This window comes from Sinocyclocheilus rhinocerous, unplaced genomic scaffold, assembly GCF_001515625.1.
Source record: "Sinocyclocheilus rhinocerous isolate Xijiao unplaced genomic scaffold, SAMN03320098_v1.1 scaffold1307, whole genome shotgun sequence".
NCBI classification, from domain to species: Eukaryota; Metazoa; Chordata; class Actinopteri; order Cypriniformes; family Cyprinidae; genus Sinocyclocheilus; species Sinocyclocheilus rhinocerous.
In genome coordinates this window covers 215,922-226,791 of record NW_015631048.1, presented here as the reverse complement: position 1 = coordinate 226,791, position 10,870 = coordinate 215,922, and positions in this window count along the sequence as shown.

Below are 10,870 nucleotides of genomic sequence, written 5' to 3'. Positions count from 1 at the left end.
ATTTGTGTCAACACATATTGAAACATTCAAAAAATAAAGTTATTTGTGTGAAAGCATATTGCTGATTATTGCCATATAATTCACTTAAGTTAATGGTGTTTGTGGTCACAGTTTCATTCGCGGATCCTTTATGTCAGATTCGACTGACAGACCAATATTGACTAGCCTACAACTCGGATAAGATTCCTAAAAGTTTTGCACCTACAGCACACATTACAGACATTGATGCACAAACGCGGATATGTTCTACATGTCTACAGTATAAAGAATGAATAAACCAGTCTTATAAACTCCTTGATTTCGCTTAAGCAACTTTAAATATAATATGCATGCACAATAAACTATAGTAAAATTTATTTACATCACTCGACAGAAAGGTTTTTTCAGGTTTTAATAAAATGTAAATTAACGTATCGTTATAATTAATGAGTATCGTCAACTCAATCAGAATATTCGGTAATCCTCGGCTAACTTCGCCACGGCTCATTCGGGTAGTTACATAGCACCTAGACCTCAGTTATCATGAAAAAAGCCAGGAAATTTCAGTTTTGACAATATGGGACCTTTAAATATAATATGCATGCACAATAAACTATTGTAAAATGTATTTACATCACTCGACAGAAAGGTTTTTGCAGGTTTTACTAAAATGTAAATTAATAACAGTCATAATAAACAAGCATATTTCCAGTACGCGCCTCAGGCTTGCACAGTATCGTCAACTCAATCAGAATCTTCGGTAATCCTCGGCAAACTTCGCCACGGCTCATTCGGTTCTTGTTGAATCCTCTGCAAACTTCGACAGTTGGTTGAACCGGCTCATTCGGTTCTTTTTGAGTTGGACGTGCTACTTCGGCTGTGCGTCCTGCGTCATCAACCCGGAACTAAAGTTCGATTCAGTTCGATTTGTGAACCGGCTCGACCGGTTACTTCCTGAGAACCGGCTCAAAAGAACGATTCGTTCAAGAACCTAACATCACTACAACCAGTTTCCTAACATAAATGTTGTGTGAATATGTGTATCTATTCTATAAACAATCAAGCATAATTTACCTTATAATTAAAAAAAAGATTCATACAGGACTATGGAAGCCCCTTTTCACCAAAAAAAAAGTTAATTGCAACTTTTTTTCTTACATAGACTTTTTTCTTGACAATTCTGGGAAGCTTTAGTATTTTATTTTATTTTTTTCAGAATTGCGAGATATAAACTTAGAATTACCCAATATAAATGTACAATTCTAAGAAAAACGTCTGAATTGTGACTTTTTCCCACACAATTCTGAATTTACGCCAGTCACAATATATTTATAATTTATTTCACAATTTTAGCTTTTATACTCAGAATAACTCGCAAATAACTCGACTTTTTTTCCCCTCAGAATTGTGAGTTTTTATCTTCTGTATCTGTTTATACATAAAAATTCGAAACTGTGAGATATAAATTCAGAATTGTGAGATAAAAATCACAATGACCTGTTTTTATTTATTTACCCTATTTATTTTTATCCAGTGATGTAAACGGGCTTACAAGAAACATCAAAGTAAGGCTGGTTTCAGTTACCCAGATGAGCGTTGCTATGGCAGGGCTCCAGACTGTGACCAAATTTTGCGACCATTTTTTTCTGCCGGTGCGAGTAAATTTTGTGCAGGGTCGCACTGACGCTTTGTTCAATTCGCGCTGCCATTTCTGTTGCGTATGAGAAACATCAAACGGCAAACGAAACGAAAGCGAAGCTAAATCCCGCTACTCGTTTTGACCGTTTAACAGCTCGGACCGCGACGCAAACAAACTAGTCCGAGCTCAGAACAGCTTTACTCGGGAACCAAAGTTGAGTTCGTGACACTGTTACAGCACAGCGCTGAGAGATCCAGTGAGAAGCGTTTGAATTCGCTGCAGAATGAACAAAGGTTGCTGCAAGATTTAATAAGAAGCATTCAAATTCTGCACAGAAATCTCTGTTATAAACAGATCAGACAGCACTGATGTAGAGAACCAGAAGCAGTAATGCTAACTGTAACCATGGTGTTGTAGCAGAAATAGTCGAATGTTATTACATTATAAACAAGAAATGAACATGTAATATTATTAGTAACTGCACTTATTAATGCAAAACCATAGTAATTTTATCATATCATATATTTGTCATATCTCTCTGAAATTAAAAGAATACTGCACATTGTAATCTCTATGAGTTAAGTCTATTTATTATCAAACCATTTGTCAGTAATACAGTTAAAATGGGGAAAATATGTGAACAATTGCATTGCAGGCTGATTTAGGGTTTCTGCTTGTGCTCCTAAAAATTTTCAGTCAGGGGCTACAGTGCTCCCTAGTAAAAATAATTAGTCTGGAGCCCCGTTGAATGGTGTGAATGACCAATCAGAATCAAACCTATAAAGCAGGATTCTGAAATCACTCTGAATGAAAAACCCTTCATATTACTTATACACATTGCTCATGTACTCTTCAAAGAACGTAAATACTGTATCTTTATATGCAAGTCTGATCAAAAACATGTGGACAGAATAAAAAGCCATGTTCAGCTGTCCTTGACATTTTCAAAGTCATGTTTCTTCATATATTTGCTATATTTCCTCCAATGAAGGATATAATTGGCTGCGGTGTGTCACCTATGTGTGTTTGAAATCTGGAAACAGGACCAAACCAACACACACACACAAGCTTGTGTTCTCCGCCATTCATAATTTATTAACATAGTTCAATGTAATCTTTAGCAAATCTCAAAATAAATATCCATTTTAATTTAATGTTGTGATGCCCAAATTCACTGTATTTTTGTATTTTAAAAAATTACAATAACATTTTGAAATATTGGTCAACTATCTTTATCGGACTAATCAAAATAACTATCAGTAATAAAAATAATGATCAGCTTATTGGTATTGACCAGAAATAATGCTTAAGTATATGACTATTTTTGTATATTTGTGGCTCTAATGCTCAATTAAAAACAGTATTTAAAAAAATCTTTAGCAAATTTTAAAATATATATTTTTGTAGTCTACATTATAATGCTGTGATGCCTAAATTCACTTGTAGCATTTTAAGTTATTTATTTATTTTACATTTATTTAGATAATATAACATTTTTAATATTGGTCTTTTATCTTTATCTGTGTTAATGTTAAAATGATTATCCAGGCTCCAGTATATCACTATTTCTGTCTGATTTGACTTAGCATCTGTTTACATAAGTTCTGACGCTCATTTAAAGATAATATCTTTAAAAAAAAACATTAATAATTTTTTTAAGTTATATCTTAAGCAAATCTCAAAATAAATAAATAAAAATTTCTTACGGTAGCCTAAATAATGTTGTGATGACTAAATTCACTTGTAGCATTTAAATGGCTGATTTATTATTATTATTATTATTAATTTTTTTTTTTACATTTATTTAGACAAAATATTATTACAAAATGAATATCGGTCAATTATCTTTGTCGGCCATAATGTGAAAATAATTACTGACCGAATTTTAATATCGCCTATATCTCGTCATGTATTTGCATTATGTGATAGTGATGGGAAGTTCGGTTCTTTTCCGCGAACCGCAACCGGTTCACTAAGAAGAACCGGTTAAATTGAACGATTCGTTCGCGAACCGGTCATCCCTATTATGTGAGCTTCTGTTCCTTAACGCGAAGGTGCGAGTCAACACGGTGATGGACTTCATCTCACAGATCATTGAACTCTCACAGCTGTTCTGTGGACGGGACAAGCCTCGTGTCCGTCAGACGGGTTGCTCCATCTGTTTGCGTGCTATAAAAGTTCCCCTCCTCGTGTTCTGGCTGGGTTCGGCTGTCAGACGAGCGCTCAGGTCTAACACACAGCTGTATGAGTGTTTGTGTTTGTGTTGTGTTCGAGCTCCAGCGGAAGAACAGGCATCGCTGAGCAGCGGAGCGACAGGAGACACGTGGCCTCGGAGCGGCTCTTCTCCTCTACTGAACGCAGGAAAGCCCTTCTTCTCCAGCCAGCCAGCCAGCCAGCCATTATCATCATCAACTATCACACTGTTTTGAAAGGAGAACCGTGACACTCTACACGCGCCGGCGTGAGACTGGTGTGGTAAAATCGCTTGCCAACACTGCTGGAATGTCCAATCAAATAATGTCATGTCGAGGTAAAAATGTAAATCTGGCTAATGGGGCGGGACTACAAACTCACAGTAGTCGTCAAATATGACAAAATAGTAAATTGCGTTTATTAAAATTAATATATATACAACAGTTTTTGAACAGTAAGATTTTTTGAATTCTATTCTAATGTGAAATATTTGTATTATTTAAAATAACTTCTTTCTATTTGAATATATTTTAAAATCTAATTTATTCCTGTGATCAAAGCTATATTTTCAGCATCATTACTCCAGTGTTAAGTGTCACATGATCCTTCAGAAATCATTCTAAAATGCTGATTTGCTGTTCAAGAAACATTCTTCTTCTTATTATTATTATTATCAATATTTAAAACAGTTAAGTAAATTTTTTGATGAATAGAAAGATCCAAAGATCAGCATTTATCTGAAATAAAACACTTTGTGACATTATACTATTATCTATACCATTCAAAAATATAAAATAATTTATAGTAAATAAATTATAGAAATTAATACTTTTATTTAGCAAGAAAGCTTTAAAACGATCAAAAGTGATGATAAAGACTGGAGTAATGATGCTAAAAATTCAGCTTTGAAATCACAGGAATAAATTACATTTTAAAATATATTCAATTAGAAAACAGTTCTTTTAAATAGTAAAAATATTTCAAAATTGTACTGTTTTTGATGTACTTTGGATAAAATAAAAGCATAAAAGCAAGCTTGGTGAGCAGAAGAGACTTCTTTAAAAACATTAAAAATCGTACTATTCAAAAACTTTTGACTGCATATGTCTGTGTGTGTCATATTTTCATTTTCATATTATACATAATATTGTGATAACTAAATTTAATAATAGAATTAAAAAACGAATAGCGATCAGTTATCTATCTTTCTGTCTATATATAAATATTTAAAAATAATATTTTATTCATTTATAATAAATAAAAATTTGTAAAAATAAATCTATTTTTTTTGTCATATTTGAGATACATGAGATGTAAAGTAAATAACAATAAAGCAAAAAAAAATTCTGCTTTGATTCACTTAATTTTCTTTAGTTTAACACAAAATTGACTGTCTGATTGTCAGTATGCTGCATATGTAGTACATTATTATTAGGTATGCTGCATTTTTACAGTGAGGCCTGTTTATCTGACATGTGGTAAGGATTTGGACACTCAGGTTAAAGAGTTTACTATGTCAACGTCCTCAAACTTCCAGATAACACATGAAGAGTCTCTCTCATGCTGGGCTCTGTGTCTGAGCACATCTTCCTCCTGCTCGCCGCTGTTTACTTTGGACTCCACGATTCATGCATTGGGTTTGTTAATCTAAGAGAATCTTCTTTCATCGTTTTTCATGGGAGATCCCTCGAGGCTGAACTTCAGAAGGAAGGCCAGTAGATTTTGATAACGTACAAGCATAGCATTTGTTTTACTCACCCTTGAATCAAAGTTTCCTTTGTGTGTGGGACCGGATCTGTTTCCCAGGCCTGCAGACTCAGGAGGGTCCTTTGAGTTCAAAACAACAAAGAGGCCTGCGCCTCCACTGACTTCCAAGAGCTAGAACAGAATCGCATGTCCTCGCGCACAGAAAAACAGGCAGATAGACGGGCAACAGCCTGAGTAAACAGATCTCTGGATCTATAAAAACAGACTTCACTTGCTCCAAAACGAAGCTGGCTGGGGAGTGTCTATGTTCGGAAATTATGTAATGTAATTCTACCGTGTACTGCCTTTTACTTTTGAAATTTTTTTTCTCAAATCTTTTAAGATTCTACACTGTCATAATGGTTATTTTGCATTTTTTCAATCCAATGTTGTGTAAAAATGTCTGATCAATTAAAGAAGTCAAGAAGGTTTTAAAGATCATCCTTGCATACTAGCAGTAGCAGGTCAAGTTGAGGACTCTGCACAGTGCACTATGCCTGTATGCTGCATTATTTGGCCATCTAGCTATTCTATACATACAAAAATGTGCATATTTCAACAGTATATGCATTGCATACTGCAAAGACTGCATAAATAGTATTGTAATTTGCACTTTTGGACATTCCCATGGTTTACAGGATAAGATAGGTAGGAAGTGTTAACCGATCAGTAACTTACCCAGGTGAGGTCAGGTAACCTAAACATGGGTTTACACTCTTTCCCCCATAAACTAAAAGCTGTAAATAACTCTTTAAAGCTCTTCGATAATAAGACATCTGAGTAATTTGTAGTGAAAGTTTTATTTTGGATGTTTAGAACAAACATACTGTGCAAAAGCAGCAATAATATCATATCCAAGCACAATTTTTCAATGTTACCTGTTTTAAACACATTATAAGGCAGCATTTTAAGGCTGTAGTTATGTTAATTATCCTTAAGTATCTTAAAATACTTTTCCATCTTAAGATACCTCATTATAGCACAATTATATGGCAGCATGTGTCCTTCACAGAAGAAGCCCTGTACTGCAACAAGTCTGTAGTGTGATTTGTGAGGTGCTCACAGTGCTGTTCACGTCATGTTACAGGTATAATGCATAGGAACGCCACCAAAAAGTTATGATTATGAGTGGGAATCTCTGAACTTTCTTTAAAGTAACAGTTAATCCAAAAATGAAAATTTGCTGAACATTTACTCACCCTCAGGTCACACAAGATGTATATGAGTTTGTTTTAATTTAGCATTACATTACTTGCTCATCAGTGGATCCTCTGCAGTGAATGGGTGCCAGTCTACCAATTAATGTATTGTGAAGTGAAAAGCTTCATGTTTGTAAGGAACAAATCCATTTTTAAGATGTTTTAACTTTAAACTGTTGCTTGTGGACAAAATACTTAACCCATAATACTCCGTAATCCATGATAACGCTTTCTCCAGTGGAAAAGTCCATTCCCTGTTGTTCCCTTACAAATCTGTTTTGGCTTGTAAACTCCTAGTTCAGGTGGCTTTTTTAAAGGAGGAAACAATATTATGGATAGAGGACTTAAAAATTTTAAAAATGTCTTGATGGATTTGTTTTATACAAGATGTTAATTGATGGACTGGAGTGGTGTGGATTATTGTGATGTTTTTATCAGCTGTTTGGACTCTCATTCTGACGGCACCCATTCACTGCAGAGGATCCATTGGTGAGCAAGTGATGTAATGCCAAATTTCTCCAAATCTGTTCCACAACTCGTCTACAACTATTTTTGGGTGGACTATTCCTTTAAGCCCAGAGTTTCCAAGTTGGGGATGAGTCAGATGCAATATTGTTGGTGGATTTCCTGAAACAAATTATTATTTTTCCAGTTGCATGCCCAAATTGCAACAGTATTTTATAATTGTGATAGAATATTTAACATATTTAAATTCAATTCACAACACTTTATAAATTAAATAAAAACATAAAATAGCAAAAACACACTGATGCACATTCTTTATTCATCATGTTGTAGAAGGAGTTTTTAATGCACTGACCAAATGACTTGAACACACATAACATTGAAATTACGACTTCCCAAATCGTAAATATGAACTTCCCAGGAGGACTTGAACATGTCATTTGTAGAATGATCCGAATCAGTCACTTGTGAAGTTCCACTGCTGTCTTAAAAGGCAGCTGACTACGTAGGCAGCTCACTTCAAAAACCACAGAAGGTCTGAAGGGTTTAAATCTGAACATACTTGCATGATTTCAGCGTGTCTCTCTGAGACTTGTTTAATATGTGGTTGAGGTGTTTTGCGTTAACAGCAGCTAGCTGGCTAAAGCTCTCTGCTTTGTTCTCCAATCCTGAGGTTAACGATTTTCCGTCGTGGGAGGCGGGGGAGAGCAGCGGCAGAATTAGGATTCAGCTCCCATCCTCAGTGCCGAGCAGCTGTCTGCTGCCTACCCAGCAACCCTGGCGCTTTGTGACAAGGAGATGGATGATATCTGCAGCCTGGCCGGCCGCTCTACGGGTAAAGACACACACACACCACACACACACACACACACACACGTCTGCAAGCACACAGGGTCTCACAAACACACACACACACACTTCCCAAAGCCAGCAAGGTTGTACGCACACACATGTAACTAATGCTGTGATGCTGCTGCTACAACCTTTAACATGTAACACAGATCAGCAAAGCCGCATTTTGCTTTATGCGGCTTTGCTGATCAGCTTTCTTTGTGATAGTTTTCTTCATTTGTGAAAATATTGCACTTATACATATGGAGGGAGTATTTAAAAGTGTGTAAGGTTAATGATTTCATGTGGTAAAAGAGAGACAACAATTAATACAGTAATATAAACAATTTATTAGACAGTCAAACATTTACAGCATTTTAAAATACAAATATACAAGAGATTAACAGACTAATGGGCAGCTGTGGTCTGAGCGTTCGTGTGTGTGTGTGTGTGTCACTGGACAGTGTGTGAAAGCAGAAGGTCAAAGGATCTGTCTCTTCTCCACTTCCTTTAAAGGCAGGGTATGTGATTTTTCAAAAACACTTTAGAAAACAGATTCGGGCCAAATCGCAAAACAAACTTGTAGCCAATCAGCAATAAGGGGCGTGTCTACTCGTGATGTGGAGGACAGAGCTTTCAGTGCATGGGACGGACATTAGCCGAGCTGAGCGACAGAGAGATAGAGATGGCGGATAAAAAAACAAAAGAGGAAAACGTCTGCGGAACGATAAGGCAAGAAGTAGGACCCCTGTAAATATCGGATCAGCTTTCCAGCGCTGGAGAGAACTCAAGGAGCGGAGGCCTACGATCGGACGCCGAGGTTGCTTTGTTTCTTCTCAATAGGTGAGTAACACCGTGTCTACAACAGCTAAAGTCTGACTACACTGGACGCGATCAAACGACCGTTGAAAACCATTTGAAATCGGTGTCAGCACGTCATAAATAGAACCCGGCAGCAGTTTTCTGTCGGGATTTGTTGCGCCGCGCCGCTCACGTCCGATGTAGACACGGTGTAACATTGGTTTTGCTTTGTTTCACAGAACTAATCGTGGCCTGGGTTGCGTACGTATATGTGGGGCAGAGCTATCAAAATAGGGGCAAGACCCTTTTGGGGTAGGGGCGTGTTTGTTTTGGTGATTTCAAATATAAACATTGACTACCAGAAATCCCTTACTCTGCCTTTAAAAGCACATTTCTGTGAAAACGTCAAATCATAATTCAAATTTCTGCACAGGTTTTTTTTTTTTATTCTGTAGTTATAGTGTATTATGTACTGTGTATTCCTGTTGTTGAAGTGTTTGAAATAGGACATTTTCTCACTTGGAACACCTTCGGTTCTGCTATAGAAATATGTCAGGCCTTCTTACCAGCTATTTCGACTGATTTAAATAGATGCTGACTGTTCATTAAATATAATCAATAAATTGAAGAAACTTCACCAAAAGGAACATTAATCACCAAAATGGTAATTTTTGGTGATTTAAAAAAATTAAATCCACAAAAAGCACACTTTTATGTAGTTCTTTTGCAAAAAAAATAACAATTTATAACAATTTAAAACATTCTAAGGCAATATTACATTTTAGTATTTACCTTAAATAAAAATCAATTATTTTTTACAATTTATTTTAATTTATTAAATAAAAATAAATTATTATTGATACTAGATCAAGTCAAATATAGGAGAATCTGTCTTGCCTCAAATGGCTCCTGCAGGATTAGTGATTAAACTGAATGCTCAACAGCAGTTCCACCTTCACCACCAAACCTCACATTGCAAGTTCTTGCCATTTAAAAATTAAGTTACTCACACTAAATACTGTAGATTTTGAATTTATATTTTTGTACATTATTTCGATCATTTTGTCTGACAAAATGGACATGGGCTAGGTAATACAGGTGTAGGTGAATATTTGCATAACGCCTGCAGTTCAATTATTTGCATCATAGAAGAGTTGATATGAGCTTGAGCAAACAATGGCACTAGTGATAGCAAACACAACTCAGCTTCATAGTAAAACAAACATGAGAGAAAAAAAGGGTCATTTATACAGTAAACATGACGTGGTCCGATAAGAAAACAAAGATTACAAAGTGAGATAGCAAATAGGATAGCAAACGCTGATCACATCATCAATTCACTCTCATTAAATAAAACTTAGATGAGGAATCACACAATATTTTAAAGACCCCTGTACAATTAGAAGATCTCTGCAACTAGTGAAATTCCAAAATCTACTCTAATCCAAACTGCAGCCTAAGCTACATCAGTAAGGAAATGTTAAAATATTGGTCTTATACAACATGAATTATATAATAAACTAAATAAAGCTAAAAAATGTAAAATTACTCTTATTAATCTCACAGTGATGGGCATAGATGGTGAGACTTCTAGACAGGAGACACAATGGCAAAAAATAATTCATTCGAACCGCAATTCATACATAACATACCGATTACTGAAGAGAGTTTTTCTAAAATTGCCTCATAAATATTGTACATCAATTACTACAAGAATAATCAACAAAGTAGATTATCAAGTGAACAACAAGGTGTAATTGAATTAACTTTCTCTTTTATTTGGCTACAATATTTTAATTCCAATGTACATTTGTAGAATCTGAAGAAAAAAAATAAGATAAATAAAATAAATGTGAAAACATTTACGAAATAAATGCTATATAAGAGTTTGGGATCAGTAAGATTTCTAGTGTTTTTAAAGAAGTTTCTTATGCTCACAAAGGTTGCATTTTATTTTATAAAAAAAATACAGAAAAAAACAGTAATATTGTGAAATATTATTACAATTTAAAATAAC